At 38.4% G+C, this 19949-nt stretch overlaps 1 protein-coding gene across 5 annotated transcripts in view; it reads left to right on the forward strand.

The window, feature by feature from the left end:
• The window catches only part of drp2 (dystrophin related protein 2), a 394171-nt gene that overhangs the window by 130843 nt on the left and 243379 nt on the right, over positions 1-19949 (forward strand). For 2 of the 5 annotated variants that reach the window (XM_072594927.1, XM_072594931.1), the window contains exon 3: positions 1373-1472. The exons of the other annotated variants lie outside the window; for them this stretch is intronic. The gene's annotated coding sequence lies outside the window, so the exon portion shown is untranslated. The remainder of the gene's footprint in view (positions 1-1372; positions 1473-19949) is intronic. 5 annotated transcript variants of the gene reach the window in all.

Genomic DNA, 19949 nt, shown 5'->3' on the forward strand with positions numbered 1-19949 from the left:
AACCTTGTACAGCAAGCTCTAAAACTCAAAACATATTTCATTCTGGGGCTTAAAGCTTTTTAATTTGTGTGTGTATATACACTAAAGCTCAATGAGTTATTTTTGATGGAAATCATTGACTATATCATGTGAAAGTTTAGGAAGATGTTGTTAGAAGATGGGTTAAAAAGTACTGTCTTATGGAAACATGCATATGTTACTTACCTCTTATTCATAATAGTTATATGCCTAACAGTTAAGATGACCTGCATGCAGTTACTGAGATGTAAAATGCATTTTCTTATCTAAGAAAAGAGTTTTTTCTGTTCAACCATTTAATGGTTCATTCTTCACCACAGACTACGAGAAAGTCCTTAGACTAGGATAGGCATCTAACCCAACCACAAATTATTGGTACCCAGGAATTCTCATTGCTGTTGTAACAGAAGATAGGAACATGATCTGCCCTTGCTGCCACTGCCAAATATTATCCATCTTGATATGATTGATATCTTATCATCAGGAAACTGGATATAGTATAATTGGTTTGTAGAATCTAGAGAGCATTATGTGTTGCCTGAGGCAATGCTACAGACTTCAGGCTAACCATGCTATGATAAATTTGATGGATTCTGTTTCCTCTCTGTTGGTTGCAATCTGTGTCTGTCACCCTTTGTGAATTTAGACTTGTGAACAGAAATAGACAATATTTTAAAAAGAATGGAGCATCAGAATGGGAGCTCACACTTGCAGCTACCAATCACAAGCCACGCCACCAGAGGATCTCCAATAATTGAGAGAAAATTCAACTTGTTTCCGATGTGATGACTCCGCTCCCAAGTGGCGGTGGTGACTGGGTTAGAAAGAAATGTAAAAGTCCAGAACTGATAGTGAACTGGCAAAAATTTGAATCTTCTTCACATTCATATACATTTTCATCCAGAGTATTTATTGCACCAAAGGCATATGGGCTTTGAAAGGTTTCAGTGATCTGACCAATGAAATTGAATCAGCAACCTATTGCTGCAAACTCAGAAACCTACATTTGCTCAGTTACAGCTCATTTGGCTCTAAGTTTTAGTTTGGTGACTTATGAATGTTTTAAGCCAATAATTATACCTTCGGTAAAATCCTGCTACAAAGTAGAAAATTCAATGATGACATTAAAGTTCTGTTGATAGTGTAGGCATCATGTTGCTCAGGGAGCCAAAGGTTAGTGAGAGGTAGATGGCAAAGTGAGGTTAAGGCAATAATCGGATCAGCCATGATCTTATTGAAACATGGAGACAGCTTAGGACTGAATGGCTTACTCAACCTCCTAATTTGATTTGATTGATTTGTTATTGTCACATACCGAGGTACAGTGAAAAGTGTTGTCTTACATTCTTTACAGGCAGATCGTACTATACAAGTACATCAGGATAACACAACAGAATGCAGGATACAATGTTACAGCTAACAAGAAGACTCAGGGAGCGATCAACATTAAAGAGGTACATTCAAAAGTATGATAACTGCAGGGAAGAAGCCACTCTTGATTCTGTTTGTACATGCATAAAACATTTATATCTCCTGCTCAGCAGAAAAAGGTTGAAGAGACTATAAGTGGGGTTGAGGGGTCTTTGGTAATGTTGGTTGCTTTCCCAATGCGGTGGGAAATATAGACAAAGTCATGGATGGGAGGCTGGTTTGTGTGAAAGCTGGGCTGTGTTCACAACTCTCTGTAGTTTTTTCCAGTCTTGGAAAGAATAGTTGTCATACCACGCAATGATGCATCCAGATAGGATGCTTTCTATGGTGCACCTATAAAAAAGTCTAAGTGTCTTTATGGACATGTCGAATTTCCTTAGCCTCCTGAGGAAATAGAGGTGTAGCTGTGCTTTCTTGACTGTAGTGTCAATGTGGGTGGACCAGGATAGAATGTTGGTGATAATCACTCCAAGGAACTTGATCTGTGCATATTTAATCTTAGTAAAAGCAAATATTAAAAAAAAGAGTGGTCTGTTTCTGAAGTATTGTTTTGGCTTAATTAGCTAAAAAGAACAAATTTAGATTTTGTTTCCCAAATGTTAATTCACAAGAAAAAATTCTTTGAGTTGACAGTTGTGTGCAAAATTGGTTTAGAAATGGATCCAACAGTGTTTGTCAGAGGAAGACTAGATAATGACATATTCAGAAAAGATACATAATCTCTAATCTGTGATGACATTTTAGCTAGCCTGTTGTGATAAATGTAAAATGGAGTCTGTGGTTGGATTTCCAAGGTAAATTTTATCTGTGTATCTTTGCATATAAACTGTGCATGAGGGATTGTGTGTATGAATGTCTGCATGCTGACTGCCTGCTAAACCGCATTGAAAATTCTCTCTCACATTTTAATACACATTTGATTTTGAATTACAGCTTTTTTTTCTGAATGGCAGTGGCGATTTTACTTGTAGTGACCAGTCATGCACGTATCATAGGATATCAAAGAACTGATATAGCTACTATTTCTAATGGAACTAACCATAAAAAATAGGGTTTATTTTCAGAAAGTAATTGTAAGCACATTGGTCTAGTTTGACTGTGTTATATATCTGATATATTTCAGGCCAATGTGGAAATGATATTAGTTTCAAAGTGTGCAACAGATTTTTTTACAATGCTTCAAAACTATCTCTGCAGTGATAAATTATCTGCACTATTACTTACAACTCACCTTGTAGGTGGTTTTGTGGTGTCTGTTTACTCCATGAGTCAACAGTTAAACCTAACCTATCAAACACAGTGAGAGTAGAACACATATCATACTTGCATAATCAAATATAGAACAACTGAACATTTGACTATCACCTCTCCAGCCACCCCCATGTAAAGAACTCAGGTGGAATCTTATAGGAGCCTTAATGAAGGGCACCTTGACAAGAAATGTGGCAGAATCATGTGAGAAGTCTTGTGATGCCTATCTCAACATTGGGAGTGTGGAGATGTGTTAGGAGTGGAAGAGGAATGTACCAGAGAGTTCAGAGGGAACAGTTGCTACAGAGTACTGACAAGGGAGGGGATGAGAATATGTGTCTGGTGGTAGGATCTTACTGGCGGTGGCGGAAATGACAGCTTATGATACTTCTTGAACAGTAGGTATACCCGCTGTGCTGTTAAAGAGGGAGTTCCAGATGATACTGTAACAAAGAGGAGCCTGACAGTTATTCTCTATGTGGATAGATGCTGACATTATTGAGAGGAAGTGGTCCAGGTCAATCTTGGATCTAATAGCATGAGGGTCTCCATCTTTGAAAACAATCAGGACAATAAAAAGAACAGCCAATATACCCTTCCAATGCACAGCTCTATGAAAGAATGCTTGCTGAATTCTACCATGTACTAAAGGTATACATCAGCTCTGGAGGCATCTATTAGATGAATTTGGAGATTACATGTGAAAACTGCCTTGTCTCAGAAGGGTTTTAGGAGAATTGAATTGAATGATTTATTGTCACTTGTATTTTACAGTCAATAATACAGTAAAATATAGTGAAAATCTTCATCTGTTGTCACAAAACAGTGCCATTTTGAATAGTTTAAGAATACAGAGAAGAAAAAAGAGACAACTGAAAATGACTCCATCTCCATTCTGCTGCCTCCGCCATGAGTCCTGAGCTAGATCAGCGATGACACCTGCAGCTCCACCCCTCCTGCATTGTCTCACTGCACCCTGACCGAACCCACCAACATAGGAGTTGCCACTCTTCAGGTGCCATCTCTTTGCCACTGGGCCCACCTCGCTGATGCCACCAGTGATGCCAAGTCTGGTGCTCATTCCACGTTCGCCCTACAACCAGGAGATCCCCCCTACCCCGCTGCTGTCGCCATCTCGTCAATAACCAAGAGTCCCCACTCTGGGCCTACTGCAACAAGGAGTCCCTGGCTCTCCTGCAGGCCAGGCTGAATGTACAAAGTACAAATTGTACTATAAAAATAAAGGTAAAGGTAAAGTTGTCATAGTCTCAGAGGACCAAGGACTGCTCTCTCATTAGTAAGAGACAACAGATGCTATAAATCTAAATAAAGTATTCGCTGAACTTAAAGATGACAGAACAAGACTAATAGAAACTTTGACTCATAAAAGTGTACTCAAGAACCGGAAAACATGTTACACAGCAAGGCATTTCACATGCTTGGTATCCAAGTAAAGTAGTTTTTTATTTTGTATCATCATTCAGGATAAATACTTGCATAATAACAGTACAAGCATTATTAATAGCTTTAGTGAACAAATTGGAAATAGTTGATCTTGCCAAGCATGTAGTATAATAATTGGAATTGAATATTACTGCCTTGCGATTCTAAACTGAACCTAAACAAGGTTGTGATACACTGTTTTTTTTTGTCTAAGTTATTCTTCTATACTCTATTATCTGTAGATCATATATTGTAATTCCCAAACATAAACATACCTCTCTTTGTGATAATTATGTTACAATCTGTTTCCTTAACCGTGTGGAAGCAGTGTAAAAAAATTGCAGTTAGTTGTTCATAAAGCAATTTTTCATTCAGCCCTTGTTACTACTTATGAGCCAAGAGTTACTCGAGTCTTTGTAATTAAATAAGTTCATGTTGGACACGTCATGAGCCAAATTAAGTCATGAGCCCAAGTTAGGCATGTAACTACCATGGATGCAAAAACTGAAATCTCAAACAATTTGAAATCACTGGTGAGGCTTCAGCAGTAGAACTGTGTCCAGATTGGAGCTCTCCAGTTAAGGAAGAATGCCAAGCCCTGGAGATTTATTTAAATAATATGAGAATAAGAACTGATGAGAAATATCAGTTACAAACAGAGAAGAAAGAAACTGAGATCATTTCCCTCAACATCTATACCACTGTTAATCCTTCAACCAACATCACTAATGATTATGTAGTCATTATCAAATTGCTGTTTGTGAAATATTTTTATGTAGTAATTGGACATCCTATTTTGTAGTTTGCAACAGTGGTTTACATTTAAGAGGTACTTCATTTGATGTAAGAGCATTGAAGGGTCATATGGTCCTGACTGTTGCTATATAAATGCAAATCTTTCTTTGTGTCCACGTGCAGTGAAGGTTAAGGGAAGATTTAATAAGAGAAATGCAACAAATTGCTTCCAATACCAGGGAGCTTAGTGAAAGAAAGGTCAAAGATCAAAGATTCAGCAAACAATAAAGGAAATTAGGACATTTTATGAAATGCCGTGACGTATATTGTCAGCGAAGTCTGACTCAGAAAGGTGTTGGAAGTAATGTCCAAGAGGATATTGGATACAAAAAGAAAAGATTGCAGGTGAAGACCAGAGGGATGTAATTAACTGGATTTTTCTTTAATGAGCCAACACATCACTGTTGTATGAATTATTCCTACATAAATTACAACATATTTTGACATATTGTAACATCATTATTTTTGTGTAGATGAGTTCTTTCTGTTTCGAGGTTTTTTAAAATTTTACCCATTCCTAATGGATTCTTTCATATCAAGCATCATTCTTCAACCAATATTGATCAAAGGTCAGTAGCCTAGATGAAGTGTGCTAGCTGGAAATAGGTCTCTGCACAATACTGCATTCTGGTTCTGAAATTTGAGGATATGTGTCACTATCTTGCTAATTGGTAACACTGTGCATACAAATGCCAACTAAATCTATTATCACACCATCAACAATGTATTTCACTATGCAGAATCCCAAGTGGGAGAAAATTGATGGCTATTTGGTACTTAACAGCTGTTATGATATACCTTGAAGGGATATATCTAAAACTGTTGTGTATTACGGGGAAGAATGTGATGTTTACATCATGCAATTATTGGGTTAGATGATAGGACCAGTTCTACAGACCGAATATATTAACTTGTGCACCACCCAAATTAGAGTTTGCTTGTCAAAATTCAAGGCTATGAATTATTTTGGTTCAGGTAGCTTTAATTGTGGCATCCAAGAGGTCATTGCTTCTACTTAATTAGTTATCTAATGTACAGAGTTAAGGGGCAAAGGCAGAAGATTGATGTCAAGTTAGAATGATCAGAGAGTCAGTGCAGACACAATGAGCTGAATGGACTTCTTTTGCACATACACATTGACAATAAGTTGGGTAGTTCCATAATCACCTCAGATACTTTAAGTCATTTAGCCAACCTGTCCAAAGCTACAGATCTTTCCTTAGATCTGTAAGTAGGTCTCATTAATACCTCATAACTTTCAGGCAGTAGAAAGGACAGCAACTATAACAAAAAATGTTCAATGATCCCTTAATGCAAATATTATAGAAGACCATTATTGATGGGTAGTCAGGCTCCTTCCAGAACTTTCAGAGGTGCTAAGACCATTTTGGCCTTATACAGACAACCTTGATATATCTTAAGGTATTATCTTCAAAGTTAATTAAGTCCTTATTCCAGAATGCCCTAGACATGACATCTTATAGTAATTACACTGAGCACATATGGAGAGAACTCAAACCAGGAGACTTGATAAAGAACATATATACTAGCCAGGAATAAATTGAGACATTGGAACAGCCATGAACAATGTGAGGTATGTCAAGTCTATCAACCCAGTTACTGCAAAGGACTTCCAACATTTCATAATGTGCCTGCATTTCAATGGACCACAATTGCAACTGAACTCTTCAGCATCTGTGGAAATAACATCTTGGTTGTGACTGTCTTTCTCAAAATTTCCTATTATCCATCAGTTGTTACATGATGCATCCAACAAAACTGTTGAAGATGCACTGAGAAAAAATTTCAACCTATTTAGGGCGTGGCAAGATGTTTTTTTGAATAACAGATGCCAATACACAAGGAAACTTTAAGGTTATGTGTGAAATGTGAGGAGTTCACCATACTATGTGATCAGCTTATTATTTGTTCCAAGTCAATTAATACAGCTGAAGTTATTGCATGTAATGTAAGGTTCTAGATTAGAGTGGTGCTAGAAAAGCACAGCAGTTGAGGCAGCATCCAAGGAGCAGGAAAATCGACATTTTGACAAACTAAAAGAGATTCAAGCAACACCATTCAGTGCAACAATTCCTTCACAAGCAGAATTATTATTCAGTAGATAGGTGCAAACTGTCCATGCCAGTCTTCATTCTTCAATATTTCTATGAGTATGAAATGTATTCAATGAAAAACAGGAGAAAGTGAAGGGCTCATATGACCTTTTTTTATTTATTAACAAGATGAGAGCATTGCTGGCTAGACCAGCATTTATTGTCCATCCAGAGAGTAAAGAGTCAACCACATTGCTGTGGGTCGAGAGTCACATGTAGTCCAGACCAGGTACAGATGGCAGGTTCCTTTGCTGTAGGACATTAGTAAACCAAATGGTTTTTTTCCAACAGTTGACAATACATTCATATGTTCACCAGACTCATAATTCCAGATTTGTGTTGAATTCAAATTCTACTGTCTGCCATGGTGGGATTCAAACCTAGGTGCCCAGATCATTACCTGAGACTCTGGTTTAATAGTAAAGCAATTAGATTAGCATGCAGACAAAGAATTATGCAACTTAAAATTGGACAAAAGATTCAATTGGACAAATTCAACCAATGGAGAATGAAATTCAACACTGGACTTATACACTTAATGGTAAGATCCTGGGGAATGTTGCTGAACAAAGACACCTTGGTGTGCACGTTCATAGTTCTTTGAAAGTGGAATTGCAGGTAGATAGGGTAGTGAAGAAGGCATTTGGTATGCTTGTCTTTATTGGTCAGCGCATTGAGTATAGGAGTTGGAGGTTATATTCTGACTGTATAGGACATTGGTTAGGCCCCTTTTGGAATACTGCATACAATTCTAATCTCCCTGTTATAGAAAGGATGTTGTGAAATTTGAAAGGGTTCAGAAAAGATTTACAAGGATGTTGCCAGGGTTGGAGGGCTTGAGCTACAGGGAGAGGCTGAATAGGCTGGAGTTATTTTCTTTGGAGGGTCAGAGGCTGAGGGGGTGACCTTTTAGAAGTTTATAAAATCACGAGGGGCTTGGATAGGATGAATAGATGAGGTCTTTACCCTGGACTAAGGGAGTCCAAAGCTAAGGGCATAGGTTTAAGGTGAGAGGTGAATGATTTAAAAGGCACCTAAGAGGCAACATTTTTACGCAGAGGATGATGCATGTATGGAAGTGGAAGTGGTGGAGGCTGGTACAATTACAACATTTAAAACGTGTCTGGATGGGTATATGACCAGGAATGGTTTAGAGGGATTTGGGCTGAATGCTGACAAATGGGACTAGATTTATTTAGGATTTCTGTTCAGCATGGATCAGTTGGACCAAAGGGTCTGTTTCCTTGCCTTATATCTCTATGATTCTATGATTCTATCCATCCAGAACTTTGATTGCATCAAGTACAAACACCAATGGCATGACATTGCAAAGAAACTGATTCCAAATTAGAAAGGTATCATAACAAGAAATAGCAAGTAATCCCATCACAACTACAAACTGTTGTATGTTGGGAGGTGATATTATTGCTAGATTTAGCAAGCCAGAAACCCACGTAATGTTCTGGGAACCTAGGTTCAAATCCTACCATGATGGACTTGGAATTCATTTCTTATTAAATCTGGAATTGAAAATCTAATAATGATGATGAAACCATTGTTGACTGTCAGGAAACCCATATGGTTCAGTAATATCCTGTTACAAATGAAATCTACCATCTTTACCTGATTTAGCCAAGTGTGACTCCAGACCTACAGAAATGTGGTTAATTCTTAACTGACTTCTAAACTGGCCTAGCAAGTCATTCAATTGTATGAATCACTAGAACACCAAAAACAAGAATGAAACTGGAAGACCCACTATGTAGTGACCTAGGCTCATGAAACAACAATAATAAAAACAGCCCTGTCGACCCTGCAAAAACCTCCTTCCTAACCTCTGGACGCTAGTGCTTGATATAGTCATACTGGTGGAATATTTCCTTGCACACAATGTCCCAGACACCACTATCACAATCCCTGCAAATGTGCTAAATTCTAACACATTGTGGTTACTATTTCTTAAGAAATCTTTTACTCTGAGATCATTTATTAAACCTGCTTCATTTCCAATCATGAGATCCAAAATAGCCTGATCCCAGGATCCCAAAATAGCCAGATCCATTGTATATTGTTCTCATAAACTGTTCCAAATACACTCTTGGAATTCTTCCTTGTCAATCGACTCCCCCAATCTACATGAATGTTAAAGTCATCCATGGTTAATGTACAGCCATTTAACGTACCCTTAATGGTTTCTGATTTTTGTCTTTGTTCTACTATATAGTTGCTGTAAAAGGGTCTCTTTTCAATTTCTTCTTCCTCTTGTTAGTTTCTTACCTCCAACCATATGGACGCTATTGTATTTATTCCATACCTTGTAGAGTTAAAAGAGAGTTGGCCATAAAGAGGAGCTGCCACAGACTACAAAGAAAGATATCAAAAATTTCAGGCACGGATGAAAGGATGAGATAAGTATGTGTGCATCAATCATGAACTGCTTTATTCTTCTGGGTTTACCACTGATAGAAAGCATCTCCCTTACTCATAGGTATTTCCTAACATTGAATCAACAGAACAATTTCATCCCAGTCCTAATCTTTGCAGCACAGACAGATAGAGTTGGAAAGGTTAATATGGTTGACTTTTCAACATATTGCTTCTGTTTTGCAGTCTATAGTTTCTTGTTGGAAAGTTTGCAAGAGGCAGAGATGAAGGATTAAGTAAGAACAATTACATCAAACCAGCAATGTTTTGAATCACTCTCATTTTCACAAAGGTTTAATATATATATGATTAATATCATTAATACCAAATTATATATTTGCACGTTTATCCAGCCCTCAAAATTTGATAGCCAACAGCACCCAAATGATTTTCAGCTGAAATCAAATATTCACATTGTCGCAATTTTAGTAAAAACTGACAGTTGTTGGTATGACAAAGACTAGTTATACTTCAATTGTACAGTTTGTCTTGGAATGATTTCTGTAGGGTTTTAATTTTATGTTATTCATTCACAGGATGTGGGCATTTCTGGCAAAATCGGCAATGATTGTCATAACTTTGTTTTGGGAAGATCGTGCTGAGCCACTTTCTTGGCAATCGAACTTGACCATTAAAAGAGGCCAGTTTAAAGTGGATAGGATTGCTATACATCTGGATGCACAAAGAGGCAGATCTGATACAGATAGGAAATTTCCTTTTCCAAAGGGCATTGAAGAACCAGATGACTTTTTTTTAGAAAAATGTATTAGTTGCATAGTCATCATCACTGATAGCAACATTTTATTCCAAATTTATTTAATGAACTGAATTTAAATTCTCCAGCTGTTATGTTTGGATTTGAACTCACTTCTCCAGGTCATTAGACATTTCATTCTCTTGGATTAGCAGTGCTGTATGATAGCTGCAACATTGCTGTCAATTAATAGCCTTCAATTCTAACCAACAGAAATGGGAAGAAAGTTACTTGGCAGATGTTGAATTCTTACAGCTATTATCATGGGTCTTGGTCTTGGTCTTTGTTGGGGGTAGAAGATTACCATTATTGTTTTTAATAACGTGAAACAGTTAACTTACTGGAGCTTTGAAAGTGACACATTGTGACAGTTGTGCATTCATTTTGTAAACCTATTTCAGGCTTTGTGCAGCTGTATTGCTGTTGGGTTAGTCTTTCATCATTTGCCCAGAATATGCTTAGCTGCCCACACAATTGCTGTGGGTGCTCTCAGAGTAACTAACTACGATACAGAGGATGAGCTCACAGCATTATATTAATTCTCATTCTGCTTGTCTGCAACAATTGCAGGTGTTGAATGACAGTTGCTTTCAATGTTTTGACCAGAGTAGCATGAAGTGTTACCCCCTTAGTTCAAATATCACCAATTTTCCTGTTCAATGACTGTTTCTATTAACTGGAGGAAGTTTCAGAAATCAAAGCCATGTTCTATCTGCATGTAATTTGTCCGTGCCTGTATTGCATAATACAAAAGATCTCCATTTTAAAGGTGCAGATGGGCCATAATCTAAATGAATGGCAGCACATACTCAAATGGCCTTCTCCTGTATCTGTAGTCATCCTCAGTTGTAAAATAAACCAATTTCCATCCCAGTGATGACACATGTTGAAAGATCATATTGTAAAAGATTTCTGGTGGTTTTACTCACTAGTAATGTGTTTTATAAAGAACACAGTATGAAGCTATGTTCAAGAAGATAGGGTTTAAAAAAAGGAGGGCTAATGGAGGAGCACCAGGGATTGGGGGTTTAAGAGCTGCTGGATTGGTATAGTCAATAAACTTCCTGAATAAAGGAAAGTACATTTCTCTTAGTTGCTAATTGAACAGCCAGATTAGCATTTATTAACATCCTTTAACATAGAGTTACAAAGGGAAAGCCACAGACTTTACATACAACTATACAAATGCAACTAATGTACACCACCTTTAAATAACCATGTACCAGGTGCCACAAAATTCTTATGCATCTCCATCTTGAATGTAAGAGATAATTCTTACATTCATCTTGAATGTAAGAGATAATTTTGATAAGCTTTATACTAATGAATATTCAATGTGAGCTAATCTATTATAGGTGTGAACCCACCAATGGCCAGTCTAATTTTATCTCTTCATCACAACACATGATCCCACCTAACGAAGACATCTCATCATTTAGTAGATTTCAAATTTTGTATTAATGAAGTCTTTGAGTCTTAAAAATAATTCAGGAAAGAGAGCATTTAATTTGAATAGTAAGCAAAATAGAAAATTATAAACGATTATAAAAGACCATTCATGTTTTGATGACCCGTGAGAATTCATAATTTATCTAAATTCCAAGGTTCTTAAGTGACAGTTTTGACAATTGAAAGTCTATTTCCTTTCAACATTTTTGAAAATAAAGAATGAAAGGAAACATCCTTAAACTCTTATTAATGCACAAACTGCAAACTCTGAATATATTGCTGTGATTAAAACATTCCTCCAACTGTTGATATCCAGGTGAAGCCCACTCTTTTCAAGACGAACTAAGTATATAATGTAAAACCTTTAATGAAGGCTTTACAGGATGCAAGAAAACATTTACTAGCTAAATTTTTGAGCATGTTGATTCATAAAAACTATTTTTCTTTTTAAGATGATGGAGCTTTTAACCTTACCCACCCAATAGAAACTAAGCAGATGGGCTCTTAAGTTTGTTCAATTTATTTACTTATGCTGAAGTTGGTGGGAATTGACCAATCACAATGTTAACTTGGTTGACCGATAAGGCAGATCCTAGATGAGAGTGGTGCTGGAAAAGCACAGCAGTTCAGGCAGCATCCGAGGAGCAAGAAAATCAACGTTTCGGGCAAAAGCCCTTCATCAGGAAAGGCTTTTGCCCAAAACGTCGATTTTCCTGCTCCTCGGATGCTGCCTGAACTGCTGTGTTTTTCCAGCACCACTCTCATCTAGGATCTGGTTTCCAGCATCTGCAGCCCTTGTTTTTACCTGACCGATAAGGCACCAAAGTTTTTCATTGAGACAGGCAGAATCTGGTTGTTGCATATCCACTTTAGAGAGCCAATGATGGGTCAGTGGCACCCACTGCAATTTTATTCAATAGTTATAGTAAGAAGCTAAAAAGAAGTTCCCATCAGATCTACCCAGCAACAAACTAGGATGTAGCCAGAAAAGAGCAACCACAAGTTTTTTTTATCTTAAAATTTAAAATTGAAATCCTTTGATCAGAAAGGAATGTGCAAACGTTTTTGGGTCACAATGAAAATGGTAACCTTTCTGGTCACTACCATGCACGTATACCCCAATTGTGAAGTACCAGGAGAACAACTCTAACATTTAAATTGCCATTTTGCTGATGTTCATTGGCTTCCCATCTGAACTGGATGGAAATGGCTAGTTGGATTTAATGGGGTTCTGGAGTAGCAATACACTACAATTTCCACATCACATGAAACCAGCTTAGAGCTAAAAATCTGAGAATTATGTGAAAATAAGTTATTGTAAACATTGCAGTTCGACAGGCAAAGAAAGTCTCCTAGTGCACTAACAAATGATATGTTCACAACAGCACTATTGCCAGAGCATTCAGAAATCTTTACTCTGCATCTATCCTAATATCCAGCTTAGGAGTATTTGATGCTGACACTGAGCACAAAGTGGAAAATTACTCAGTTTTGGCATTCGTCAACTTGATGAGCAAAAAGAAAGTTAATAATCCAGAATAATTCTCATTTAACTTGTATTGATCTTTATGATGTGAACTTTAATGCCTCAGTGCCACTGCAATATTTCAGGGTTGACAAATGGTCTTGAAGAGTGTATAACAACTGTAAACTTTTGCAGCAATCTTTAGCCAAAGCGACTAAAGGCAAATTTCTACATTTCAGACAAGTAATATATCTCTTTTTAAAATGATTGCCGAACATTTTTTTTTCTATCACTGTGAAGAATTTTTAGATCCAGTGCTAAGGCGGACAGATTTTTGTGCATGTTCTGTAGTGAATATGTTTGAGACCAATTTGTTTTCAACTTATTCTTTCACAGCATGTAGACATTGGTGGCCAGGATGAGTATTTGTTGATGAGTGACTTGCTAGGCCATTTCATGAGGGCAGTTAACCACTTTACGCTGAGCCTAGAGTAACATGTAAATATTTCCTTCCCTAAAAAACACTATTGAACCAGTTGAGTATTTACAACAATCAAAGATACATTCACATTCCCCATTACTGACGGTAGCTTTCAATTTTATTAATTGCATCTAGGTTATACCAATTGCTGTGATGGGATTTAAACTAGTGTCCCCAGAACATTAGTCTCGATCTCTGGACTATGAGCCCAATGATATCATCAATGTACAAACTGCTCCCTTGATGCAGTGGATCTAGTTAGAATATGTCCTTTCTGTGCAATCACATGGTAGGGGAAGTGGAAGGGCTCACCACTGCTGTGACCTTCTGTGCTCATGCTATTGCCAATATATGTATAGCCCATCTGCAAACCACTTCAGCAACACAAACTGGGAAGTGTTCTTCCCACTGTGGTACTCCACCATTATCACTGATAAAGTGGTCATGGGTACAGGGATCTGGTGAATCTGGTGAAGAGGATAGTGGAGAGGAGAACAATGTTTTATCCTGCTGACCATGACAGGAACTACTTTACCCGACACAGTCATCATGATAGCAGTCCAGCTCAATGCTGTGTTGTGGGTGAAAAGGATAAAAGGTTAAAAGCTTTGCAGGAAAAGGCCAATGATCCTCTGTGCTCTTCTGAGGTAAATGCCACTACATTCTCTGCTACCTCACACTCACAGGGCCACTATTCAACCTAACTGTGACACTGGATGTGCATCTCATCAAGATATGTGGGCTGTAACTCTCATTGTCCACTAAATGGCTGTCAGTTATCTCAACCTGCTAAGCTGCTAAACCTCAATTTGCTCTTGGCTTCCCCATCACCTCATCACCTCTGCTACTTCTACTTCACCATTAATGGCTCTTCCATCCGCTTTCATCATACTCAAACTCTCCATTTGTCTCATTGCAGGAAAATTTGGGCCACACCCACCCTATAAAACTGATATCTCCACAGCACCCTGACAGACCTACTTTCATCCTTGGACTGGTTGCTCTTGATCTTAATGACTGACTATGCACAATCCCTGGGCACAGATAACCGGACTTGGTTGAACCAAGTAACTCAGTGACTGTGGCCTATCCCTAGACTGAAATCAGACAAGCCACTAGATAGAATATCATGGCACATTCTAACTAACTGTAGGCCCCCCTTGAACTCTTTAAGGATCGTTTCCCTTTTATTTTCCAACACAGCCATTTTGTTGGATCACTGGAAGTGTGTTTGCCATCTGTATGTCCCATAAGCTATTGACATATGCTGTGGATGTTACATTGATATGGTTCTGTGGCGTCTTCTGTGTCACTGTTCACAAAGTGGCTTGGCAGAAATTGCAAGTCCTAGACACCTCTAAGGCAAAACTTAAAGTCCTGAAGGGCTGAAGTGGTGTGGGACTTGGACAGACAGCAGGCATAGTCATGTGGTGAGTTGGTGGTGTGCACATGCCAAATTGCATTGGCAAATGCTGGAAGAGTGTGCATGGAGTATGTTGCAATAGTTTTTGAAGACAGAGTTGGATGAAGCCCATGTCAAGCAATTGACAACCTACAGCCGCCAAGATCTGCTCTGGTTTACAAGTTGGGAATCTGGGCCATGTGGTTTCTCAGGGAAGGAGAGGAGGGTTTCCAGGGTAGTTGAGCTAAGGTAAATTGTGCTAATTATGCATGAAAATAAGTAACTATCGCTCAATGGTGAGATTTTGAAGTTGCAGATTAAGACTTAAGAGAAAAATCAGGATATCATCTTATTAACTTCACAATTCTTGCCATACTTCTCCAAATTTCTCATCATACCCCACTCCACTTTTATTGTTTAAAATTGTTATTCTCATGTGAGAAATGGGTGTCACTGGCAAGGCTCATATTTGTTAACCATGTCTAATTCCCCATGAACTGGTTGGCTTTCTAGACCATGCAGATGGCAGTTCAAGTTCAACTACATTTCTGTGGATCTGGAGTAATAACGCAGCTACACCAGGTGAGGATGGTACATGTCCTTCCCTAAAGAACACAAGCAGAGCAGATGGGATTTTATGACAATCAGTAATGATGACATGGCCAATATCAGACTTCAATTCAAAATCTTATTTTTATAAATTAAATTCAGATTTCACCATTTGTCACAGTGAAATTTAAACTTATGTCCTTGACTCTGGATTACCAGTCCCGTGAGATTTACCACAAAGCCACTGCCTTGAAGGAGAGAGGAATGTTCCACCCACTCTCTTGAGTGACAATAGGTCATTTTTTAGATTACATTCCCTACAGTGTGTAAACAGGCCCTTCAGCCCAACAAGTCCACACCGACCCTTCGAAGAGTAACCCACCCAGACCCATTTCCCTCTGACTAATGCACCCTAACACTATGGGCAATTTAGCATGGTCAATTCACCTGACGTGCACATCTCTGGATAGTATAGACACAGGGAGAATGTGCAAACTCCACACAGACAGTCACCTGAGGCAGGGATCAAACCCTGGTCCCTGGTGCTGTGAGGCAACAGTGCTAACCACTGAGCCACTGTGCCACACTCATTTGCTGCTAAGTTTGCTGCATTAAACTTAATTGATCTGGAGGTTGCATATGTTTACTTTGTAACAGACTGCTTCTTCATCACCTCGTGCAATATTAAGAAATGTCAAATTTATCCACCAACTTTCTGAATGAAAAACTACAAGATTGATAATAAATTTCTTGCAGTCAACTGAAAAAGAAATATCTGCAACAAATAACAGATAATGCTATTTTTAAGATGAACTTGACCTAGATGAACTAGCAGCTAAATTGCAGCATCTCTTTGGCCAACATCATAGGATATGTAGCAGATAACAAAGACCAGTGGCATGTGAATGGTCACAGAGTAAACTAGCAGCCCAGTCCCACCACACACAAATGCTTTCCTAATTTTCACAATCTTATGATCCTGAATCTTATGTTTAATAAAGAGGATTTCCAATAACTTTCTCAGTTACTGTATGAGCACTCATTCAGACAGCTGACGTCAGTATTTCAGCTGTGATACTTGAAAGAACAATTTCATATAATGATCAAATATTTGATACAGACACAATGATATGAGCAAACAGAACAAGTTACAGGATTGGCATGAGGTGGATTTGGAAAAACTGATAACTTTCATAAATATAAGAGTTATACGCTCTGACCTTGATCTTTATATTCTTGTGGTGGTTGCAGCTAAGCTGGGTTATCATGGTAGAAACAATTTCTTTTATACTGCAATTGGTCCTTATCCCAGAATGGGTGCTATGATGCTGGATTGTTAAATTTTCTATCTCTGTGATGCATTTCAACTTGTAACAGAGGTGGGGTCCAAACTTGACAATTGCTCAGCGAGCTATGTTATTATTCATTGTTATGGCCCAGACCAGACCCCCTCAAAATGTGTTCAAATGGTAGCCCAGATCCTAGCTTTTTCTTATTTCAAAGGTAGATGTGAAGTGCATGTTCAAAATGTGATGCAGCTGGTCAAACTACTCGATGTTAGGCAAAACACGATTTATTTAAAATCTATAGTTAAAATACAAACAAAAAAATAGGAATTTAGAATAACTTAACCATTGGAATACTTAACTGAATAATAGATACAGTACCTATAACTAATTAACTGTTCCAATTTAGTAACATCCCAGAAACAACCCCTTAGCAAAAAGGCAAATTCACACACAGATTTTTTACATTCAGTTCTCCAATTCAAGAGGCAACAACATCAAGAAAAATTTCAGAGGAAGTAGCAGCAAGGAATCGTTCACTGAGGCTTCCAACTCTTCTGAGACCCCCAAAAGGCTTCTGATTGCTATAACAAAAAACCTAGAAAATCTGATCTGGGAGAGCTGGCCAATCCCATTCAAGCTGCTTTCATTGTTCCAACTTCTTAAAAAAAACCTCAAAGCATCCTAAGGTGTTTACTTAAGCCATCTTCAGTAGCCGGTTTTTCATCTCTGCCTTTACAACTTCTCTTTAAAAAAGCCCAGAACAAAATAACCTTTTTAAAGTGTTAGCATCATCACATCATTGTGTTAACCTTGAAGATGTGATCAGATGTTACTGATTTTTGTACCCCTCCAAGTTTATAATATTGGCTTCTCAGAGGATTGGTGTTTTGATATGTAGTACTGGGATTAGCCCACAGTGGGCTCATTCACTTTTTAATGGAGAATTTTGATGGTCAATTGTCAGAGTTCTCCAGTTATCCTTTAATATAGATAGCAGTTTCAGTCCATTTCCAAGTATAGTGATTTTTAGAGCATAGTTTTTGTTCCAGGAATACTTATAGTCAAGAAGTCTCATTCCCAAGAGATGTTCACAACTCTCCGTATGCAGTAAACATTGAAGCTGATAACATTTTATGTCCAGGTGTGGTAGACAATGTGGTAAACGGTTTTGGCTTTCTCAATGTAGGAATAGTTCTTTAGCCATGTAATGGAGACATTCCCTTCCAAATTCCTGTTGAGCTTCACTACTTTGAAGTCAGGTGACTTTGGTGGCCATTTTAAATTGGCCCAGCTCAGGACTTTAAACTTCTGAGTTGGGGGGGAAGGGAAAGTGAAAGTGACAGGGAGTATGGAGTTAAATGGAAAGATAAGCAGCAGGATAGCATGTGTGCAGGCGGATTTAAACTTGAGGCAGACTGGGAATGCAGCAAAAAGGAAGGATAACTTAGGACATCATACGACTTCCAATATCTCTAATGATAAGAAAGTTAGCATTAAGGCACTATACCTGAATGCTCATAGTATTCGTAACAAAGCAGATGAACTAATGGCACAGATCATTGTGAATGATTATGATGTGGTAGGCATCACAGAGACGTGGTTACAGGGGGGTCCGGACTGGCAGTTAAACATCCAAGGATTTTCAACTTATCGAAAAGACATTGAGGTGGGCAGAGGGGGCAGGGTTGCCTTGTTAGTTAAGAACAAAATTAAATCTATGGCACTGAATGACATAGCGTCAGATGATGTGGAGTCTGTGTGGGTGGAAATGAGGAACCACGAAGGCAAAAAAACCATAATGGGAGTTATGTACAGACCTCCTAACAGTGGTCGGACCAGGGCCGCAACATGTACTGGGACATAGAGAAGGCATGTCAGAAAGGCATGGTCATGGTGATCATGGGAGACTTCAATATGCAGGTGGACTGGGTAAATAATGTTGCCAGTAGATCCAAAGAAAGGGAACTCATGGAATGCTTACAGGATGGCTTTTTGGAACAGCTTGTCATGGAGCCCAGAAGGGAGCAGGCTATTCTGGACCTAGTGCTTTGCAATGAACCAGACTTTATAAAAAATCTTAAAGTAAGAGAACCCTTAGGAAGCAGCGATCATAATATGGTAGAGGTCAGTCTGCAGTTTGAAAGAGAGAAGGCAAAATTGGATGTAATGGTGTTACAGTTAAATAAAGGTAATGAGGACATAGAGAGGAACTGACGAAAATCGACTGGAAACAGAGCCTAGCAGGGAAGACAGTAGAGCAAAAATGGCAGGAGTTTGTGGGTATAATTGAGGACACTGTACAGAGGTTCATCCCAAAGAAAAGAAAGATTATCTGGGGAGGGATTAGGCAGCCATGGCTGACAAAGGCAGTCAGGAAATGTATTAAAGAAAAAGAGAGATCCTATAAATTGGCCAAGAGCACTGGGAAATCAGAAGATTGGGAAGGCTACAAAAAAAAACAGAGGATAACAAAGAGAGAAATAAGGAAGGAGAGGATCAAATATGAAGGTAGGCTAGCCAATAATATTAGAAATGATAGTAAAAGTTTCTTTCAATACATAAGAAACAAAAGACAGGCAAAAGTAGACATTGGGCCACTTCAAACTGATGCTGGAAGCATAGTGATGGGAGATAAGGAAATAGCTGGAGAACTTAATAAATACTTTGCATCAGTCTTCACAGTGGAAGACATGAGTAATATCCCAACAATTAAAGGGGGTCAGGGGGCTGAGTTGAGTATGGTTGCCATTACAAAAGAGATAGTGCTAGAAAAGCTAAAAGGTCTTAAAGTTGATAAATATCCTGGCCCCGATGGGCTGCATCCTAGAATTCTGAGGGAGGTGGCTGACGAAATAGTGGAGGTGTTGATTGAGATCTTTCCAAAGTCACTGGAGTCAGGGAAAGTCCCGGATGATTGGAAGATCACTGTTGTAACCCCCTTGTTCAAGAAAGGATCAAGACAAAAGATGGAAAATTATAGGCCAATTAGCCTAACCTCAGTTGTTGGTAAAATTCTAGAATCCATCATTAAGGATGAGGTTTCTAAATTCTTGGAAGAGCAGGGTCGGATTAGGACAAGTCAAC

Source organism: Chiloscyllium punctatum, chromosome 25 (assembly GCF_047496795.1).
Source record: "Chiloscyllium punctatum isolate Juve2018m chromosome 25, sChiPun1.3, whole genome shotgun sequence".
Classification (NCBI taxonomy): domain Eukaryota; kingdom Metazoa; phylum Chordata; class Chondrichthyes; order Orectolobiformes; family Hemiscylliidae; genus Chiloscyllium; species Chiloscyllium punctatum.